We start from the raw sequence: 15,399 nt of genomic DNA on the forward strand, positions 1-15,399 counted from the left end.
GGCGACGCTGCTCCATTGCCGTGGCGTCGCCACAGGTGCCCACTGGGTAACGAGAAGAGAGTATCAGTTCTGGCATTCCTGAGACCAATGGGTCAATGTCCCAAGTACCCGCCATTAAAAAAAAATAAATTAAGTAATATGAACAATATACTGATTAGAGAGGCGTGGTGGCTCAAAGGACAGAGATTTTGCCTCCTAATTAAGTGAACCAGACTCGAATCCCAGCGGTGGCAGGTTGATATGAATTCTGCTTCTGGTTCGTACTGACCACAGTGCTGACATAAAATTTCCTCACTGGTAGACGGATTATGGGTTAGAGTTCCCTTGCTATCGGGTAAACTGTGGAAAGTTTTCGTGGTTTTCCGCTCCAAATAACACAAATGTTGGCTGTTCTATAAAATAAGAAGGCTTCCTCGAAGAAAAGCTTGCCCCAATAGTTGATCAGTGAGCTTCCTTGTCTTATGGGTTGAGTTAAAAATTACAAGGTTAAGTAATTGAACATTGATTGATGTGAACTCAGAATTTGATCAACTCTTCAACGTCGGTGATAAAATAAAATACACCGATTTAAGAAAGTGAACACACTGGTCACAAAAATACGAATCTTTTTATAAGCGAGTTTCAGAATTGTGTGCATCTTTTTTTAAATCACCTACATTTTTCCAAACATATCGTGAAATGTGTTAATTTAAGATTAAGGAGATTTAACATCTGATCCAATCAATTCCAACATCCGATGACTCTCCTGATTAACACCATATTTACCAGATCACGGCTACATACCTTGTATTGACAGAGAAATTTTAAATTCTAAATAAACATAAATTATTATATCGTATAAATAATTTAGGTTTATCTAGAGAAGATATGTTTTTACGAACAGAACTGATGATCATTTTATTTCACAATTTTATAACCGTCGTTGAACAGCCGACTTAGTTTTTGAGCATACGGTTACCAATGTTCAACTCCGTAGCCTTGTAAATTCAAACCTAATCCAGAAGACAATGGAACTTCTGGATCAAGTATTGGGAGAAATTTGCGTTCGTGGAAGACTTTTTGGGGAACTAAACCGCATTTGAGTAATATGGCAAGGAAAACTACGAAAATCTCATACAGAGAGTCTGACGGCAAGGGAACTCTAACCCATGATCCGTCAACCACTGAGGATATTTTTACATCAGCACTGTGGTCGGTGTGAGCCGAGTGTGGAACTCGTATCGACTAGCCATCGTTAAGATTCGAACCCGGTTCACCTCATTGGAAGGTGTACGCTCAATCCCAGAGCAACCACGACTGTGAGCTGATTATTCAACATATTTAACGTGTACTTCTTGTACCATCAAAGTTTCAAGTTATAATTGATTTTTCAATGTTTTGTTTTTATTTTAAGAACTGTTCCTTATGCTTCTTCTTCGTTTTCTTAAAATCAACTTAGTGAGATTATGAATTAGATTCATTCCAATAAAATGCGGGAATGAATGAAGTTTTTCGTTCCTTTATATTCTTGAACTTAATGATATTTAAAGAAAAAAATAAACATTTAATGATTGACACTAAAACGTGTTAAAATACATAAGTCAGTGTTTTATTTGTATGTAGTTTCTCAATCAATTTAAACGACAAATAAGCTGCATTGTTCAATTTTCGGACCAGGTACATATTTTTTTTTGTGTTAGAAACAGTAGAAGCTATTAAAGCATCCCTAATTTAACAAATAATACATTATGTTATTAAAATTAATGATATCTATTGATCATAACAGAAAATGAGTAAACGTGTGGAAATAATCAATATATAATATTGTTTAGATATCTTAAAAGCAATATTGTTGTAAAACACTTCATATTTTTTCATAATTTAACAATTGGTCCCGAAAGTTGTCCGATAAAAATAAGTTGTTGTCGAAATGAAATTTTTAATTTAAAAATATTGCATTCAACCATTCATTTTAAACGATGCTCTCATTTTTCCCCATTACATTTTTAATGAAGCTGTTGCACTGTATTCAATCATAAATTTTAGATGACGTCCTGTTTTTTTTTTTGCGTTATACTTTTTAATGAAGTTACGGGAATTTTGTGAAAATTTTTTGCAATTTAAATGAAGACCGTTCTGTTTTTCTGTTATAATTTTGGATAAATCCATAATTGTGCTTAGAGCCACAAATTTTAGGTGGAACTTTGACTTTTTTATAATAATTTTGAATGAGGCCATGACATTATTTTCAACCGAACATTTTAGATGAAGTTCCAAATTTATTAAATTTTTTTCCAATCATAATTCTGATGAAGCTCAAATTCTTTCGTTTAATGATTTACCATAGTTTTTATGTAATTTTATGAATGTCTTCATTTTTGTATACTGCTTCGGTTAAAATTTTGAATATTTTAAAATATTTTCATGTTTACCTCTATTTGAAGCTTTCATGGTGAGGTTGTCATGCTTGAGGCTTTAAATTTATTGATATTTGAGTTAGATTTTTAACAATGTGTCTCCTTTGAAATATTGTAAGCACTCTTTAGAATGTAATATAAAATAGGTTAAGCAGAAAATATAACATATAAATAGGCATCTTGCAATCCTAAATTTAAAATGAAAGGAGAAATTTTCGGAAATTTTTTTATAAGAATTTTTTTGTTATTAGGAATCGACATAGGTAATAAAAATTCAAGAAGTAGAAAATACACGGTTTATAAGTATTTCATATTTTTATTTATAACTGTTGTAAATCTAAACAGCGTGTTGACTGTAATCCCGCAAATTTACAAACGCCCGAAATATATCATAGTTTATGTTGGAAACATGCTAAGTAGCACTCTATGCTTTTTTATGTGGTCTATACTGTTTTACAAACAGAAAAAAGTTGCAATTGTCGTGGCAAAGTTGCAAAGACTTAGACAATATTTTAATGTCATAAATCAGAAGGTCGTTTTTTACGAAAGGATTGCGATCATTTCCATTTGCCTTTTCAGCATTGGAATTGAAATTAGCATTATGCTTTTACGCTTAAATATCATTAATGTTTCAGGAGGATCGAAATTGTTATCAACTGAATTTAAATCGAGCACACCATCCACAAAGTTTTACACATATTCGAGTTTGAAACATCTCATATGGGCGATATTGAACATACTAACCTCTGGCATGTTTGTAGTCTTATTTTCAACTCTCTGTAACATAATCTGTACTATGACGCTTAGTTTCAGAATGGAAATTCCTCAGTTTATAAGTCCTGAAAAGAATTCCTTAAATAATATTCAACTCTTTGAACATTACTTGTGTGTCATCGACTGCATCGTAAGGATTCAAAGAACTTTTTCCGAAGCTTTGCTGTGTTTTGTTTTCGCTTTATCCATGACAACCTTTCAAAGACTTTGGTCTTTAATACTAAATTCTTCTCCTAATGTAATTACTTGTTTACGGCATGCAAAAATATTTCCTTCGGCTACTATTTTTTTGTGCGTTCTCATTGTTTCTGGTTCTCGGATAACAACTGAAATGGAAAGATGTCGCACTTCATCGCTGCATGTTCTTCGGCTGATTCGGAAGAGAAAACTGATTTTGAATCATTCTACAGTCGCAGATATCAAAATGATTGTGGAAAGAAAAATAATAGTCTTGTCTGGATGCGACATGATTCATTTAAAGAAAGAAACAGTTGTATCTCTCTTTGGTTCAATACTGACATATAGTTTGCTGATTTACAATTTTACTGATTTTAACCAGGGAGATGCCTAATTTTTTTCTTATATTCAATGATTTTCTGATTTTTCTTACTGATTTTTTTTCTAACTAAGGACAAGTCATGATAAAGATAAGTAAAGATAAAAACTTTGAATCAGTTTTCCAAGCTCTAAAAAACCGCAAAAGTAATCGCAAAAAAAAAAAAAAAAAAAAAAAATTTGACTGTTACATTATTTTTCATGATAATGAAACGTGCAGTCTTATCTTACAAAATCACATTGGAATTTCGAGCAATCGAATTGAAATTAGCATTACGTATTTAGATATTTTCAACATTTACAGGATGTTTATGTAATTCTTAAATTTCTTTGGGATCACTCTTATATTTGTAATGTTTTCTTCCAATGCCCACCTGGAGAATGACCTTTCGTTATATAGACATCTGAAGGGCAGATTTGTTGGCCACTCTTCTAGGGGCTCCTTATTAGGTGGGCCAACGTTGCTCCTACAGTAACAACAGAGAATCAAACAATGTCTATGCCTTGCCCGGGATTAGAACCCAGAACCTTTCTGATGCAAGGCTAGTTCCCTGACCCCTACACTGGCTTGTCGGCATGTTTCTAATGTATACTTTTATTGCTTGGAAAATCATGAATTTATTTTATTTTCAACGCTCCTTAAAATATCAGTTACTGTAATGACAAGTTTCAGAATGATAAATTTCATTTTGTGATAATAGTTCAAGATTGAAATTGACATCGTACACAGCCATCTTAACTGTACTTGCACATTAATGATTGCATGAAAGAGGTTCAAAGAGTCTTCTCTGTGTATTGCTGTGTTTTATGTTTGCTCAATCAACATTAATTTATTAACTAATTATCTGCACAATTTAATTTCTTCTCAACGTCAAATTATATGTTTATTAAATGGAAACTACCTTATTCTGTTAATTTAACGGAATAGCTTATTTTGACAGAAATCAGCATGTTTTTATTAAGAAAATTTTTAAAAATATCAGCATTTATAAAATATCAGCATGTTTTAATTAAGAAAAGCTGCGGTTTTGTATAAGCCTGATATAGTTATTCACGACAGACTGAATCAAAACATGCCTCTCGTTTCTTCAATTAGAGTTTCAAAAATCGAAAATGAAGTATTTCCCTACATGGCATTAAACTCTTTATACGTATACTTCCCACTTATACAGAGTTCTTTTTAAATTGTCGACAGTTTTACTGCTAAGATTTCCGTGTATCAACCGAAATTTCACCAAGGCAATTCAATTTAACGCATATATTCAATCACAGATATAAACACCAACATTTTGAACTTTGGAGATATATAAAAATAGCATAACCATCTCGCATTTGGAGCCGAAAATCTGGATCACGTCGTTTTCTGTGATGCAATTGTGGTTTAAATAGAACATTGAATATGTACTTAAATAATATGCACTCAAATGTTTTGTAAATAATTTATAAAATCAAATATAAAATGTAATTTCTTATTTGAAAGAAACTTCTTTGTGTTTAATAATATTGTGCATATTTGCTGCAACTTTTTTTTAAGTTTGAAGCTGAAGCATGACATGGATTCAGTAGGTAACTCTTTTTTTTTATGCTAAATTAAACAATAATCTTGAGTAAGCAGATTATTATTTTTTTTATGGTACGAGATAGAACTATGATTTCGGATAAGCAAGAAAATTTTACTTAGGTACCAAGTAAAGCTATGTTCCGATATTGCAGAGAAACCTTAATATGGTGGTAGAGAATATGGTGCTATAGAAAAGCGTATTAGAATACATATGAAAGCATAAATTAATGTTTTATATGAAGTTTCACAATCAACTTAAAGTTTGAATCAGTGGTATTGTTCAATTTTCAAAAGTAGACACATGTTATTTTTGTGTTAGGAAAAATAGACGCTATTAAATTATTAAATTGTTTGTTAAATAAAAGTTATTAAAGAATCCTTAATTTGTTGAAAAATACATTATATTATTAAAAGTAGTGTCATCTATTGCTTATGCCTTAAAAAGTTAAATATTTGGAGATAATCGATATATAATATTGTTTAGAAATAATATTGTTTATTGTTTAGATTATAATATTGTTAATTGTTTAGAAATATAATATTGTTTATTGTTTAGAAAAAGCAATATCGTTGTAAAACTTTTCATACTTTTTTCATAATTTAACAATTGGTCATGAAAGTAGTCCGATAAAAATAATTTGTCGTCGAAATTTTTAATTTAAAAAATATTGTATTCGACCATTTATTTTAAATGATGGTCTCATTTTCCCCTTAATACATTTTTAATGAAGCTGTTGCACTGTATTCAATCATACATTTTAGATGACGTTCTGTCTTTTTTGCGTTATACTTTTTAAATGGAGTTACGAGAATGGTTTTGTGGTAAAGTTTTGTTCAGTTTATATGAAGACCTTTTTGTTTTTCTGCTATACTTTTGGATAAATCCATGACTGAACTCTGAGCCACAAATTTTCGATGGAACTTTGACTTTTTTATTATACTTTTGAATGAGCTTTTTTTCAATCATAATTCGGATGAAGCTCAAATACTTTCGTTTTATGATTTAACATAGTTTTATGTTATTTCATGAATGTCTTCATTTATCTTAACTGTTTCTGTTAAAAATAGGGAAAAAATTTAGAAAACTCCTTCTGTCTTTTTTTTCGTCACAATTTTTGAGTAAAGTGTAAAATCGCACGATAAGAACGGATATTTTAATATTTTTATGTTACACCTTTGGATAAATCTATGATTGTCTATAGAACTAAAAATTTTAGATGGAGCTGATTTTTTATATTAAACTTTTGAATAAAGTTATGGCATTAATTAACAGCACATTTAACAGCACATTTTAGAAGAAGCGACTTTTTCAATCCTAAATTCGAACGAAAATCAAATATGTTCGTTACAGGATTTATCATAGTTTATTGTAATATTAAAAACTTCTTTATTTGTATGTAAAAGTTTGAATGTGTTAAAATACTTTTATGTTTGCCTCCGTATCAGGTTTTAAATTTTATGTACTATTTCGAACCGAATCTAAAATAAAGTAAGTGGCAACGATAATAGATATCATTTATTTCTAATTTTAAAATGATCAAAGAAATTCTCGAAAAACTTCTTGTAAGAATTTTTTTGATATTAGGAATCGACATAATTAAGGAAAATTTAAGAAGTTGAAAATACACTGTGTATAAATATATCATATTCTTATTTATAACAGTTATATATCTAATTAGCTTGTTGACTGTAATCCAGCAAATTTACGAACGCCCGAAATATTTTATGGTTTTTATTGGAAAACATGCTAAGCAGCACTCTATGCTATTTTGTGTGGGCTATACTATTTTACAAGTAGAAAAAAGTGGCAATTGTCGTGGCAAAATTTTTCAGTTTGCTTAAAAAGTTCTCGAGATATAGTGAAATACACTAAAAGTTAAATTAACATTAAGGGTTCTAAACTTTAGAGCTCTCTCGTGACAAAAATATTGGGACAGTATTTCCCAGATTGCGGTTACCCCCTATATTTTGGGGGTAAGAAATCCGAATCCGTCAAAAAAGGTATATTTATTCAAAGAATGTTTATTTTTGTGTCTGATTTCGTAACTTAAAATATCGTCAGCACTTATTAATTAGCATATTTAAGACCACCTCCTCGAGCCAGTAAGATTAAGTCCTACAATGTGAAGATTACATTAGATCAAAAGTTACTTAGTGTGAGTTTTTTTTCGCACTGAACATTTGATATTTTTATTGATTTTTTACATTACTGTTCGCTCTAACTTAAATTAAGTAATATGAACAATATACTGATTAGAGAGCCGCGGTGGCTCAAAGGATAAAGCGTTTGCCTTCTAATGAAATGAACCAGGTTCGAATTCCAGCGGTGGCTGGTTGATACGAATTCTGCTCCCGGTTCGTGCTGACCATAACGTTGACATAAAATGCTCTGAGTGTCAGACGGATCATGGGTAAGAATCCCATTGCTGTCAGGCTAACCGCGGAAGGTTTTCGTGGTTTTTCTCTTCCGTAACGACGATTATAAAATAAAATATAAGCCATGGCTGGGATTCGTACACGGTTCACCTCGTTGGAAGGCGAATGCTCTATTTCCTGAGCGACCACGACTCTGAGCTGATTATTCAATATGTACTTCTTAAACCATCAAAATTGCAAGTCGTAATTGATTTTTCAATGTTCTGCTTTTGTTTTAATTTTACGCACATGCTTCTTTTTTTCTTTAAAAAAAATCCATTTAGTGAGATTATGGATTATCTTCAATCCGATAAACTGTGGAATGAAGGTTTTCATTCTTTTATATTTTTGAACTTAATGATATTTAAAGAAAAAAATACACATTTACTGATTGACACTAAAACGTATTGAAATACATAAGTTATTGCTTCATATGTAGTTTCTCAGTCAATTTAAACTGCTAATAAGCTGTATTGCTCAATTTTCGGACAACATACATATTTTTTTTGTGTTAGAAGCAATAGAAGCTATTAAAGCATCCCTAATTTGTCAAATAATACATTATGTTATTAAAAGTAATGGCATTTATTCATCATAACTGGAAAATGATTAAATATGCGGAAATAATCGATATATAATATTGTTTAGAAATCTTAAAAACAATATCGTTTTAAAACATTTGATACTTTCTCATGATTTAACAATTGGTCACGAAAGTTGCCCGATAAAAATAATTTGCCGTCGAAATTTTTAATTTAAAAATATTCCATTCAATCATTCATTTTAAACGATATTCTCATTTTTACCTCAATACATTTTTAATGAAGCTGTTGCACTGTTTTCAATCAAACATTTTACATGACGCTCTGCCTTTTTTGCATTATATTTTTTAATGAAGTTTCGGGAATGGTTTTGTGTTAAAGTTTCGTACAATTTAAATGAAGACCTTTCTCTTTTTCTGATATACTTTAGGATAAACCCATGATTGTGTTTAGAACCACAAATTTTAGATGGATCTTTGACTTTTTTATTATACTTTTGAATGAGGCCATAACATTATTTTCAACCGATCATATTGGATGAAGTTCTAAATTTATTGAGCTTTTTTTCAATCATAATTCTGATGAAGCTCAAATTCTTTCGTTTAATGATTTACCAAAGTTTTACGTAATTTTATAACTATCTTCAGTTTCGTTAACTGCTTCTGTTCAAAATTTGAATAATTTAAAATATTTTCATGTTCACCTCTATCTGAAGCTATCATGTTGAGGTTGTCGTGTAAGAGGCTTTAAATTTATTGATATTTGAGTTAGATTTCTAACAATGTCTCCTTTAAAATATTTTATGCACTCTTTAGAATATAATCTAAAATAGGTTAAGCAGAAAATATTACATATAAATAGGCATCTTGCAACCCTAAATTTAAAATGAAAGGAGAAATACTCGGAAAACTGCTAATACGAATTTTTTTGTTATTAGGAATCGACTTAGGTAATAAAAATTTAAGAAGTAGAAAATACAAGGTTTATAAGTATCTCATATTTTTATTTATAGCTGTTGTAAATACAAACAGCGTGTTGACTGCAATCCCGAAAATTTACAAATTCCCGAAATATATCATAGTTTACGTTGGAAACATGCTAAGTAGCACTCTGTGCTTTTTTATGTGGTTTACACTTTTTTACAAGCAGGAAAAAGTTGCAATTGTTGTGGCAAAGTTGCAAAGACTTAGACAATATTTTGATTTCATAAATCAGAAGGCCGTCTTTTACGAAAGGATTGCGATAATTTCCATTTGCCTTTTCAGCATTGGAATTGAAATTAGCATTATGCTCTTACGCTTAAATATCATTGATGTTTCAGGAGATTTGAAATTGTTCGCAACTGAATTTAAATCGAGAAGACAGCCCACACAGTTTATAGCATATTCGAATTTAAAACATCTCACATGGATGATAGTGAACATCTTAACTTCTGGCATGTTTGTAATTTTATTTTCTACTCTCTGTAACATGTTGTGCGCTATAACGCTCAGTTTCAGAATGAAAATTCATCAATTTATAAGGTTTGAAAAGAATTCCTTCAATTATATTCAACTCTTTGAACATTATTTGTGTGTCATCGACTGCATCGTAAGGATTCAAAGAACTTTTTCCGAAGCTTTGCTGTGTTCGGTTATTGCTTTATCAATGACAATATTTCAGAGACTTTGGCTTTTAATACTGATTCCTTCCCCTGATTTAATTACTTGTTTACTGCATGCAAAAATATTTTCGTCAACTACTATTTTTTTATGCGTTCTCATTGTTTCTGGTTCTCGGATAACAACCGAAATGGAAAGATGTCGCACAGCATCACTGCATGTTCTTCGGTTGATTCGGAAGAGAAAACTGTTTTTGAATCAATCTACAGTCGCAGATATCGAAATGATTGTGGAAAGAAAAACAATAGTCTTGTCCGGATGCGACATGATTCATTTAAGGAAAGAAACAGTTCTATCTCTCTTTGGTTCAATACTGACATATAGTTTGCTGATTTACAATTTTACTGATTTTAACCAGGCAGTTGCTTAATTTTTTCATATTCAATGATTTTCTGATTTTTTATTGATTTATTTATCGAATTTTTTTTCTAACTAAAGCTACGCTATTATGAAGATGAGTAAAGATAAAAATTGTGAATCAGTTATAAAAAAATTGCGAGAAACCACAACATTAATCAAGAGAAAATGTGACTAGTTACATTGTTTTTCATAATAATGAAACGTACAGTCTTATCTTACGAAGTCACATTGGAATTTCCAGCAATGGAATTGAATTTAACATTATGTATCTAAACATTAACAACATTTACAGGAAGTTTATGCAATTGTTAAATTGCTTTGGGATCGCTTTTATATTTGTAATGTTTATTTTTTCCCCAATGCCCATGGGAGAAGGGTCTTTCGTCATGCAGACATCTGAAGGGTAGATTTGTTGGCCACTCTCTCAGGGCACCCTATTAGGTGGGCAAACATTGGGCTCATAGCAAGGACAGATAGTACAGATGATGCCTTGCCGCCTGTTTCTAAACACATCCATGCCATGCCCGCAGGGATTCGATCCTAGAATCTTTCTGATGCAAGGCCAGTTCCCTGATCCTTACACAGGTCGGTCGGCATATTTCTAATGAATACTTTTATTGTAGGGAAAATTATGAATTCATTTTATTTTCAACACTCTTTAAGGTATCAGTTACTGTAATGACAAGTTTCAGAATGATAAATTTCATTTTGTGATAATAATTCAAGATTGAATTTGAAATCGTACACAGCCATCTTAACAGTACTTGCACATTAATGATTGCATGAAAGAGGTTCAAAGAGCTTACACTGTTTGTTGCTGTGTTTTATGTTTGCTCAATCAATATAAATTTACCAACTAATTCTCTGAACCATCTAATTTCATCTCAACGTCTGATTACATGTTTGCTAAATGCAAACTAGTTTATTCTGTCAATTTAACGGAATAGCTTATTTTGACAGAAATCAGCATGTTTTTATAAAGAAAATTTTATAAAACATCTGCATTTATAAAATATCAGTAAAGATCAATTTAGTAAAGTAAAGCAGCGGTTTTGAATTCACCTGATATAGTTTATCATGACAGACAGAATTAAAACACGCCTCTCGTTTCTTCAATTAGAGTTTCAAAAATCGGAAATGAAGTATTGCCCTACATGGCATTAAACTCTCTATACGTATATTACCCACATATACCGAGTTTTTTTAAAAATTGGTTTACAGTTTTACTTCTAAGATCCCAGTGGAACAACCGAAATTTCAGCAAAGCAATTCATTTTAACACATTTATTCAATCACAGATATAAACACCAACTTTGAACTTTGGGGATATATAAAAATAGAATAACCATCTCGAATTTGAAGCGCCGAAGATGTGGATCACGTCGTTTTTGGTGATGCAATTGAGGTTTGAATAGGACATTGAATGTGTACTTAAAAAAATATGCGCTCAAATGTTTTGTAAATAATTTATAAAATCAAATATAAAATGTAATTCCTTATTTGAAGGAAACTTCTTTGTGTTTAAAAATATTGTGCCTATTTGCTGCAACTTTGTTTAAGCTTCAAGCTGAACCATAGCATGGACTCAGAAGGTAATTCTTGTTTTGGTGCTAAATTAAACAATGATATCGAGTAAGCAGATTATTTTTTTTGTGGTGCGAGGCTGAACTATAATTTCGGGTAAGCAGGAAAATTTTACTTATAGGTACCAAGTAAAACTATGTTCCGATTTAGCAGAAAAACTTTAAAGTGGTTCAAATTAAACCATAATCACTTATTCTTAAAAATCATATTCTTATACAACGTTATTTTTAACCATAATTTCGATTCAGCAGGGAACCTTGATATGGCTCTAAAAATGAACCACGATCCAAAAAAGAGTAAGGAAGCTTTTAAATGGTTTTAAGTTAAACCATAAGCTCTGATTCACGATAATCATATTTTTATTAAAGTGTGAGGTTTAAACATAATTTCAATTCAGCAAATAAACCTTATTCTTTTTCCATTGGGCTAGATTTATCCATGGTCGAAAACAAAAAGTAAGCCTGATTATGTTATTTACTTGAACCATAATTTATATAATAAGCAGAAATACCACATTATGGTGTTAAAGGATTTGTTAGAGAAATTAATAATTATATTACAGAAGAATCAATTATTTCTTTTAGTTGTTCAACTGTACATTATGTTTATTCTTTTTAAAAAATTCAATTTAGCGAGATTATCGATTACTTTTATTCCAATAACACATGGCAGGGGGTAAAGATTCTCACTCTTTTATGTTTTTGAACTTAATGCGATATTTAAAGAAGAAAATATACATTTAATGATTAATGCTGAAACGTATTAGAATAGCATAAATCAATGTCTTACATGAAGTTTCACAATTAACTTAAACTTTGAATAAGCGTAATTGTTCAATTTTCAAAAGTAGATACATGCTATTTTGTGTTAAAAAAATAGAAGCTATTAAATTATTAAATTGCTTGTTAAATAGAAGATATTAAAGCATCCTTAATTTGTCGAAAAATGCATTATATTACTACTGTTGTGTCATCTATTGCTTATACCTTAAAAAATTAAATATGTGGAGATAATCGACATATAATATTGTTTAGAAATATTAAAAGCAATATAGTTAGAAAACATTTCATATTTCTTCATAATTTAACAATTGGTCACGAAAGTTGCCCGATAAAAATAATTTGTCGTCGAACTTTTTAATTTAAAAAATATTGTATTCGACCATTTATTTTAAACGATGGTCTCATTTTTCCCTTAATACATTTTTAATGAAGCTGTTGCACTGTATTCAATCATACATTTTAGATGACGCTCTGTCTTTTCTGAGTTATACCTTTTAATGGAGTTACGAAAATGGTTTTGTGGTAAAGTTTTGATCAATTTAAATGAAGACCTTATTGTTTTTCTGCTATACTTTCGGATAAATCCGCGACTGAGCTCTGAGCCACAAATTTTAGTTGGAACTTTGACTTTTTTTATTATACTTTTGAATTAACCTTTTTTTTTTAATCATTCAATCTAAAAAATTTTTTGTGTGCATTTTTTTCAATCCTAAATTCGAAAGAAGATCAAATATGTTCGTTATAGGACTTATCATGGTTTAACTTAATAATATAAACTTCTTTAGTTTTATGTAAAAAGTTTGAAAATCTTAAAATACTTTCATGTTTGCCTTCGTATCAGGCTTTAAATTTTATGTGCTATTTAGAACCGAATCTAAAATAAAGTAACAACAAAGATAATACACATCTTTTAATCCTAAATTTAAAATGAACAAGGAAATTCTCGGAAAATTTCTTGTAAGAATTTTCTTGATATTGGGAATCGACATAATTAATAAAAATTTAAGAAATAGAAAATACACTGTGTATAAATATTTCATATTCTTATTTATAACAGTTTTATATATCTAAACAGCTTGTTGACTGCAATCCCGCAAATTTACGAATTCCCAATATATATCATAGTTTATGTTGGAAACATGCTAAGCAGCAGTCTATGCTTTTTTGTGTGGGCTATACTGTTTTACAAGCAGAAAAAAGTTGCAATTGTCGTAGCAAAGTTGCAAAGACTTAGACTATATTTTAATTCCATAAATCGAAAGACTATCTTTTACGAAAACATTGCGACTGTTTTCATTTGCTTTTTCAGCATTGGAATTGAAATAAGCATTATGCTCTTGCGCCTAAATATCATTCATGTTTTGAGGGAATCAGAATTTTTATCAAGTGTACTTAAATATAGCATACCTCTCGGCGAGTTTTACGCCTATTCGATTTTAAAGCACCTCACATCAGTGATAGTGAACATCCTAACTTCTGGCATGTTTGTAGTTTTATTTTCAACTCTCTGTAACATACTGTGCATTATGACAGTCAGTTTCAGAATGGAAATTCATCAATTTATAAGGTCGAAACACAATTCCTTAAACTATATTCAACTCTCTGAACATTACTTGTGTGTCATCGACTGCATCGTAAGGATTCAAAGAACTTTTTCCGAAGCTTTGCTGTGTTCGGTTTTCGCTTTATTAATGGCAATCTTTCAGAGACTTTGGGTTTTAATACTGATTCCTTTCCTAATTTAATTGCTTGTTTACTGCATGCAAAATTAATTCCTGCAGCAACAATTTTTTTGTGCGCACTCAATGTATCAGGTTCTAAGATAACAACCGAAATGGAAAGATGTCGAACAGCATCGCTGCATGTTCTTCGGCTGATTCAGAAGAAAAAACTGTTTTTGAATCATTCTGAAGTCGCGGATATCAAAATGATTGTGGAAAAAAAACAATAGTCTTGTCTGGATGCGACATGATTCATTTAAAGAAGGAAACAGTTCTATGTCTCCTTGGTTCAATACTGACGTACAGCTTGCTGATTTGCAATTTTACTGATTCTAACTAGGCAGTTGCTTAAATTTTTTCCTTCCAATAATTTTGTGATTTTTTATTGATTTTTTTTTTGCCTAATTTTTTTCTGTAACTAAAGATTAGTAACGATAAATATAAGTAAATAGAAATTCTTTTAATGAGTAATACAAACTGTTGTTGTCACTTATCACCTAAGATCTGACGGCTTCAGACCAGATTCATAATTCCGTTGACGAGTAAAAATTCGGAAACAAGGAGGGGAGAAGTGTAAATTTCTTCCTGTAGAAGTCCCAAGCAGCTTAAAATATGTTCAGCTGAAGCCTGATGTCGGTGGCATTTTGGGTGAAGAGGGTAGGATTTTATACGCTGAGAAAAAGTAAGACATTTTAGATGTCCACTGGCATGGCGTAAAAGGCAAGTATTGGTTTTTCTGTCGCATGGAAGCATCAGCGATTGTCCCGGCTTACTAGCCCTATACCAATCATGAGAGGGAGGCACCGGACAAAATGAATATCACGTTAAAATGAGGTATACTTCAGCTTGTGAAGGATAGATATACTTGTCTTATCACCAAAATGGATCCAATTATTAATTATTAGGATTTTCCATTGAACTTCGACTATCATTCAGAATCCAGAGATTTCCATAATCATTTTCCCTCAAAATGACTTCAATTTCCACATCCACTGCTAGTAATTCACTTCTAAAAATGGAGCAGAAGTCTGGGCTGCGTTGACTAAGA

This window comes from Parasteatoda tepidariorum, chromosome 2, assembly GCF_043381705.1.
Source record: "Parasteatoda tepidariorum isolate YZ-2023 chromosome 2, CAS_Ptep_4.0, whole genome shotgun sequence".
NCBI lineage: Eukaryota > Metazoa > Arthropoda > Arachnida > Araneae > Theridiidae > Parasteatoda > Parasteatoda tepidariorum.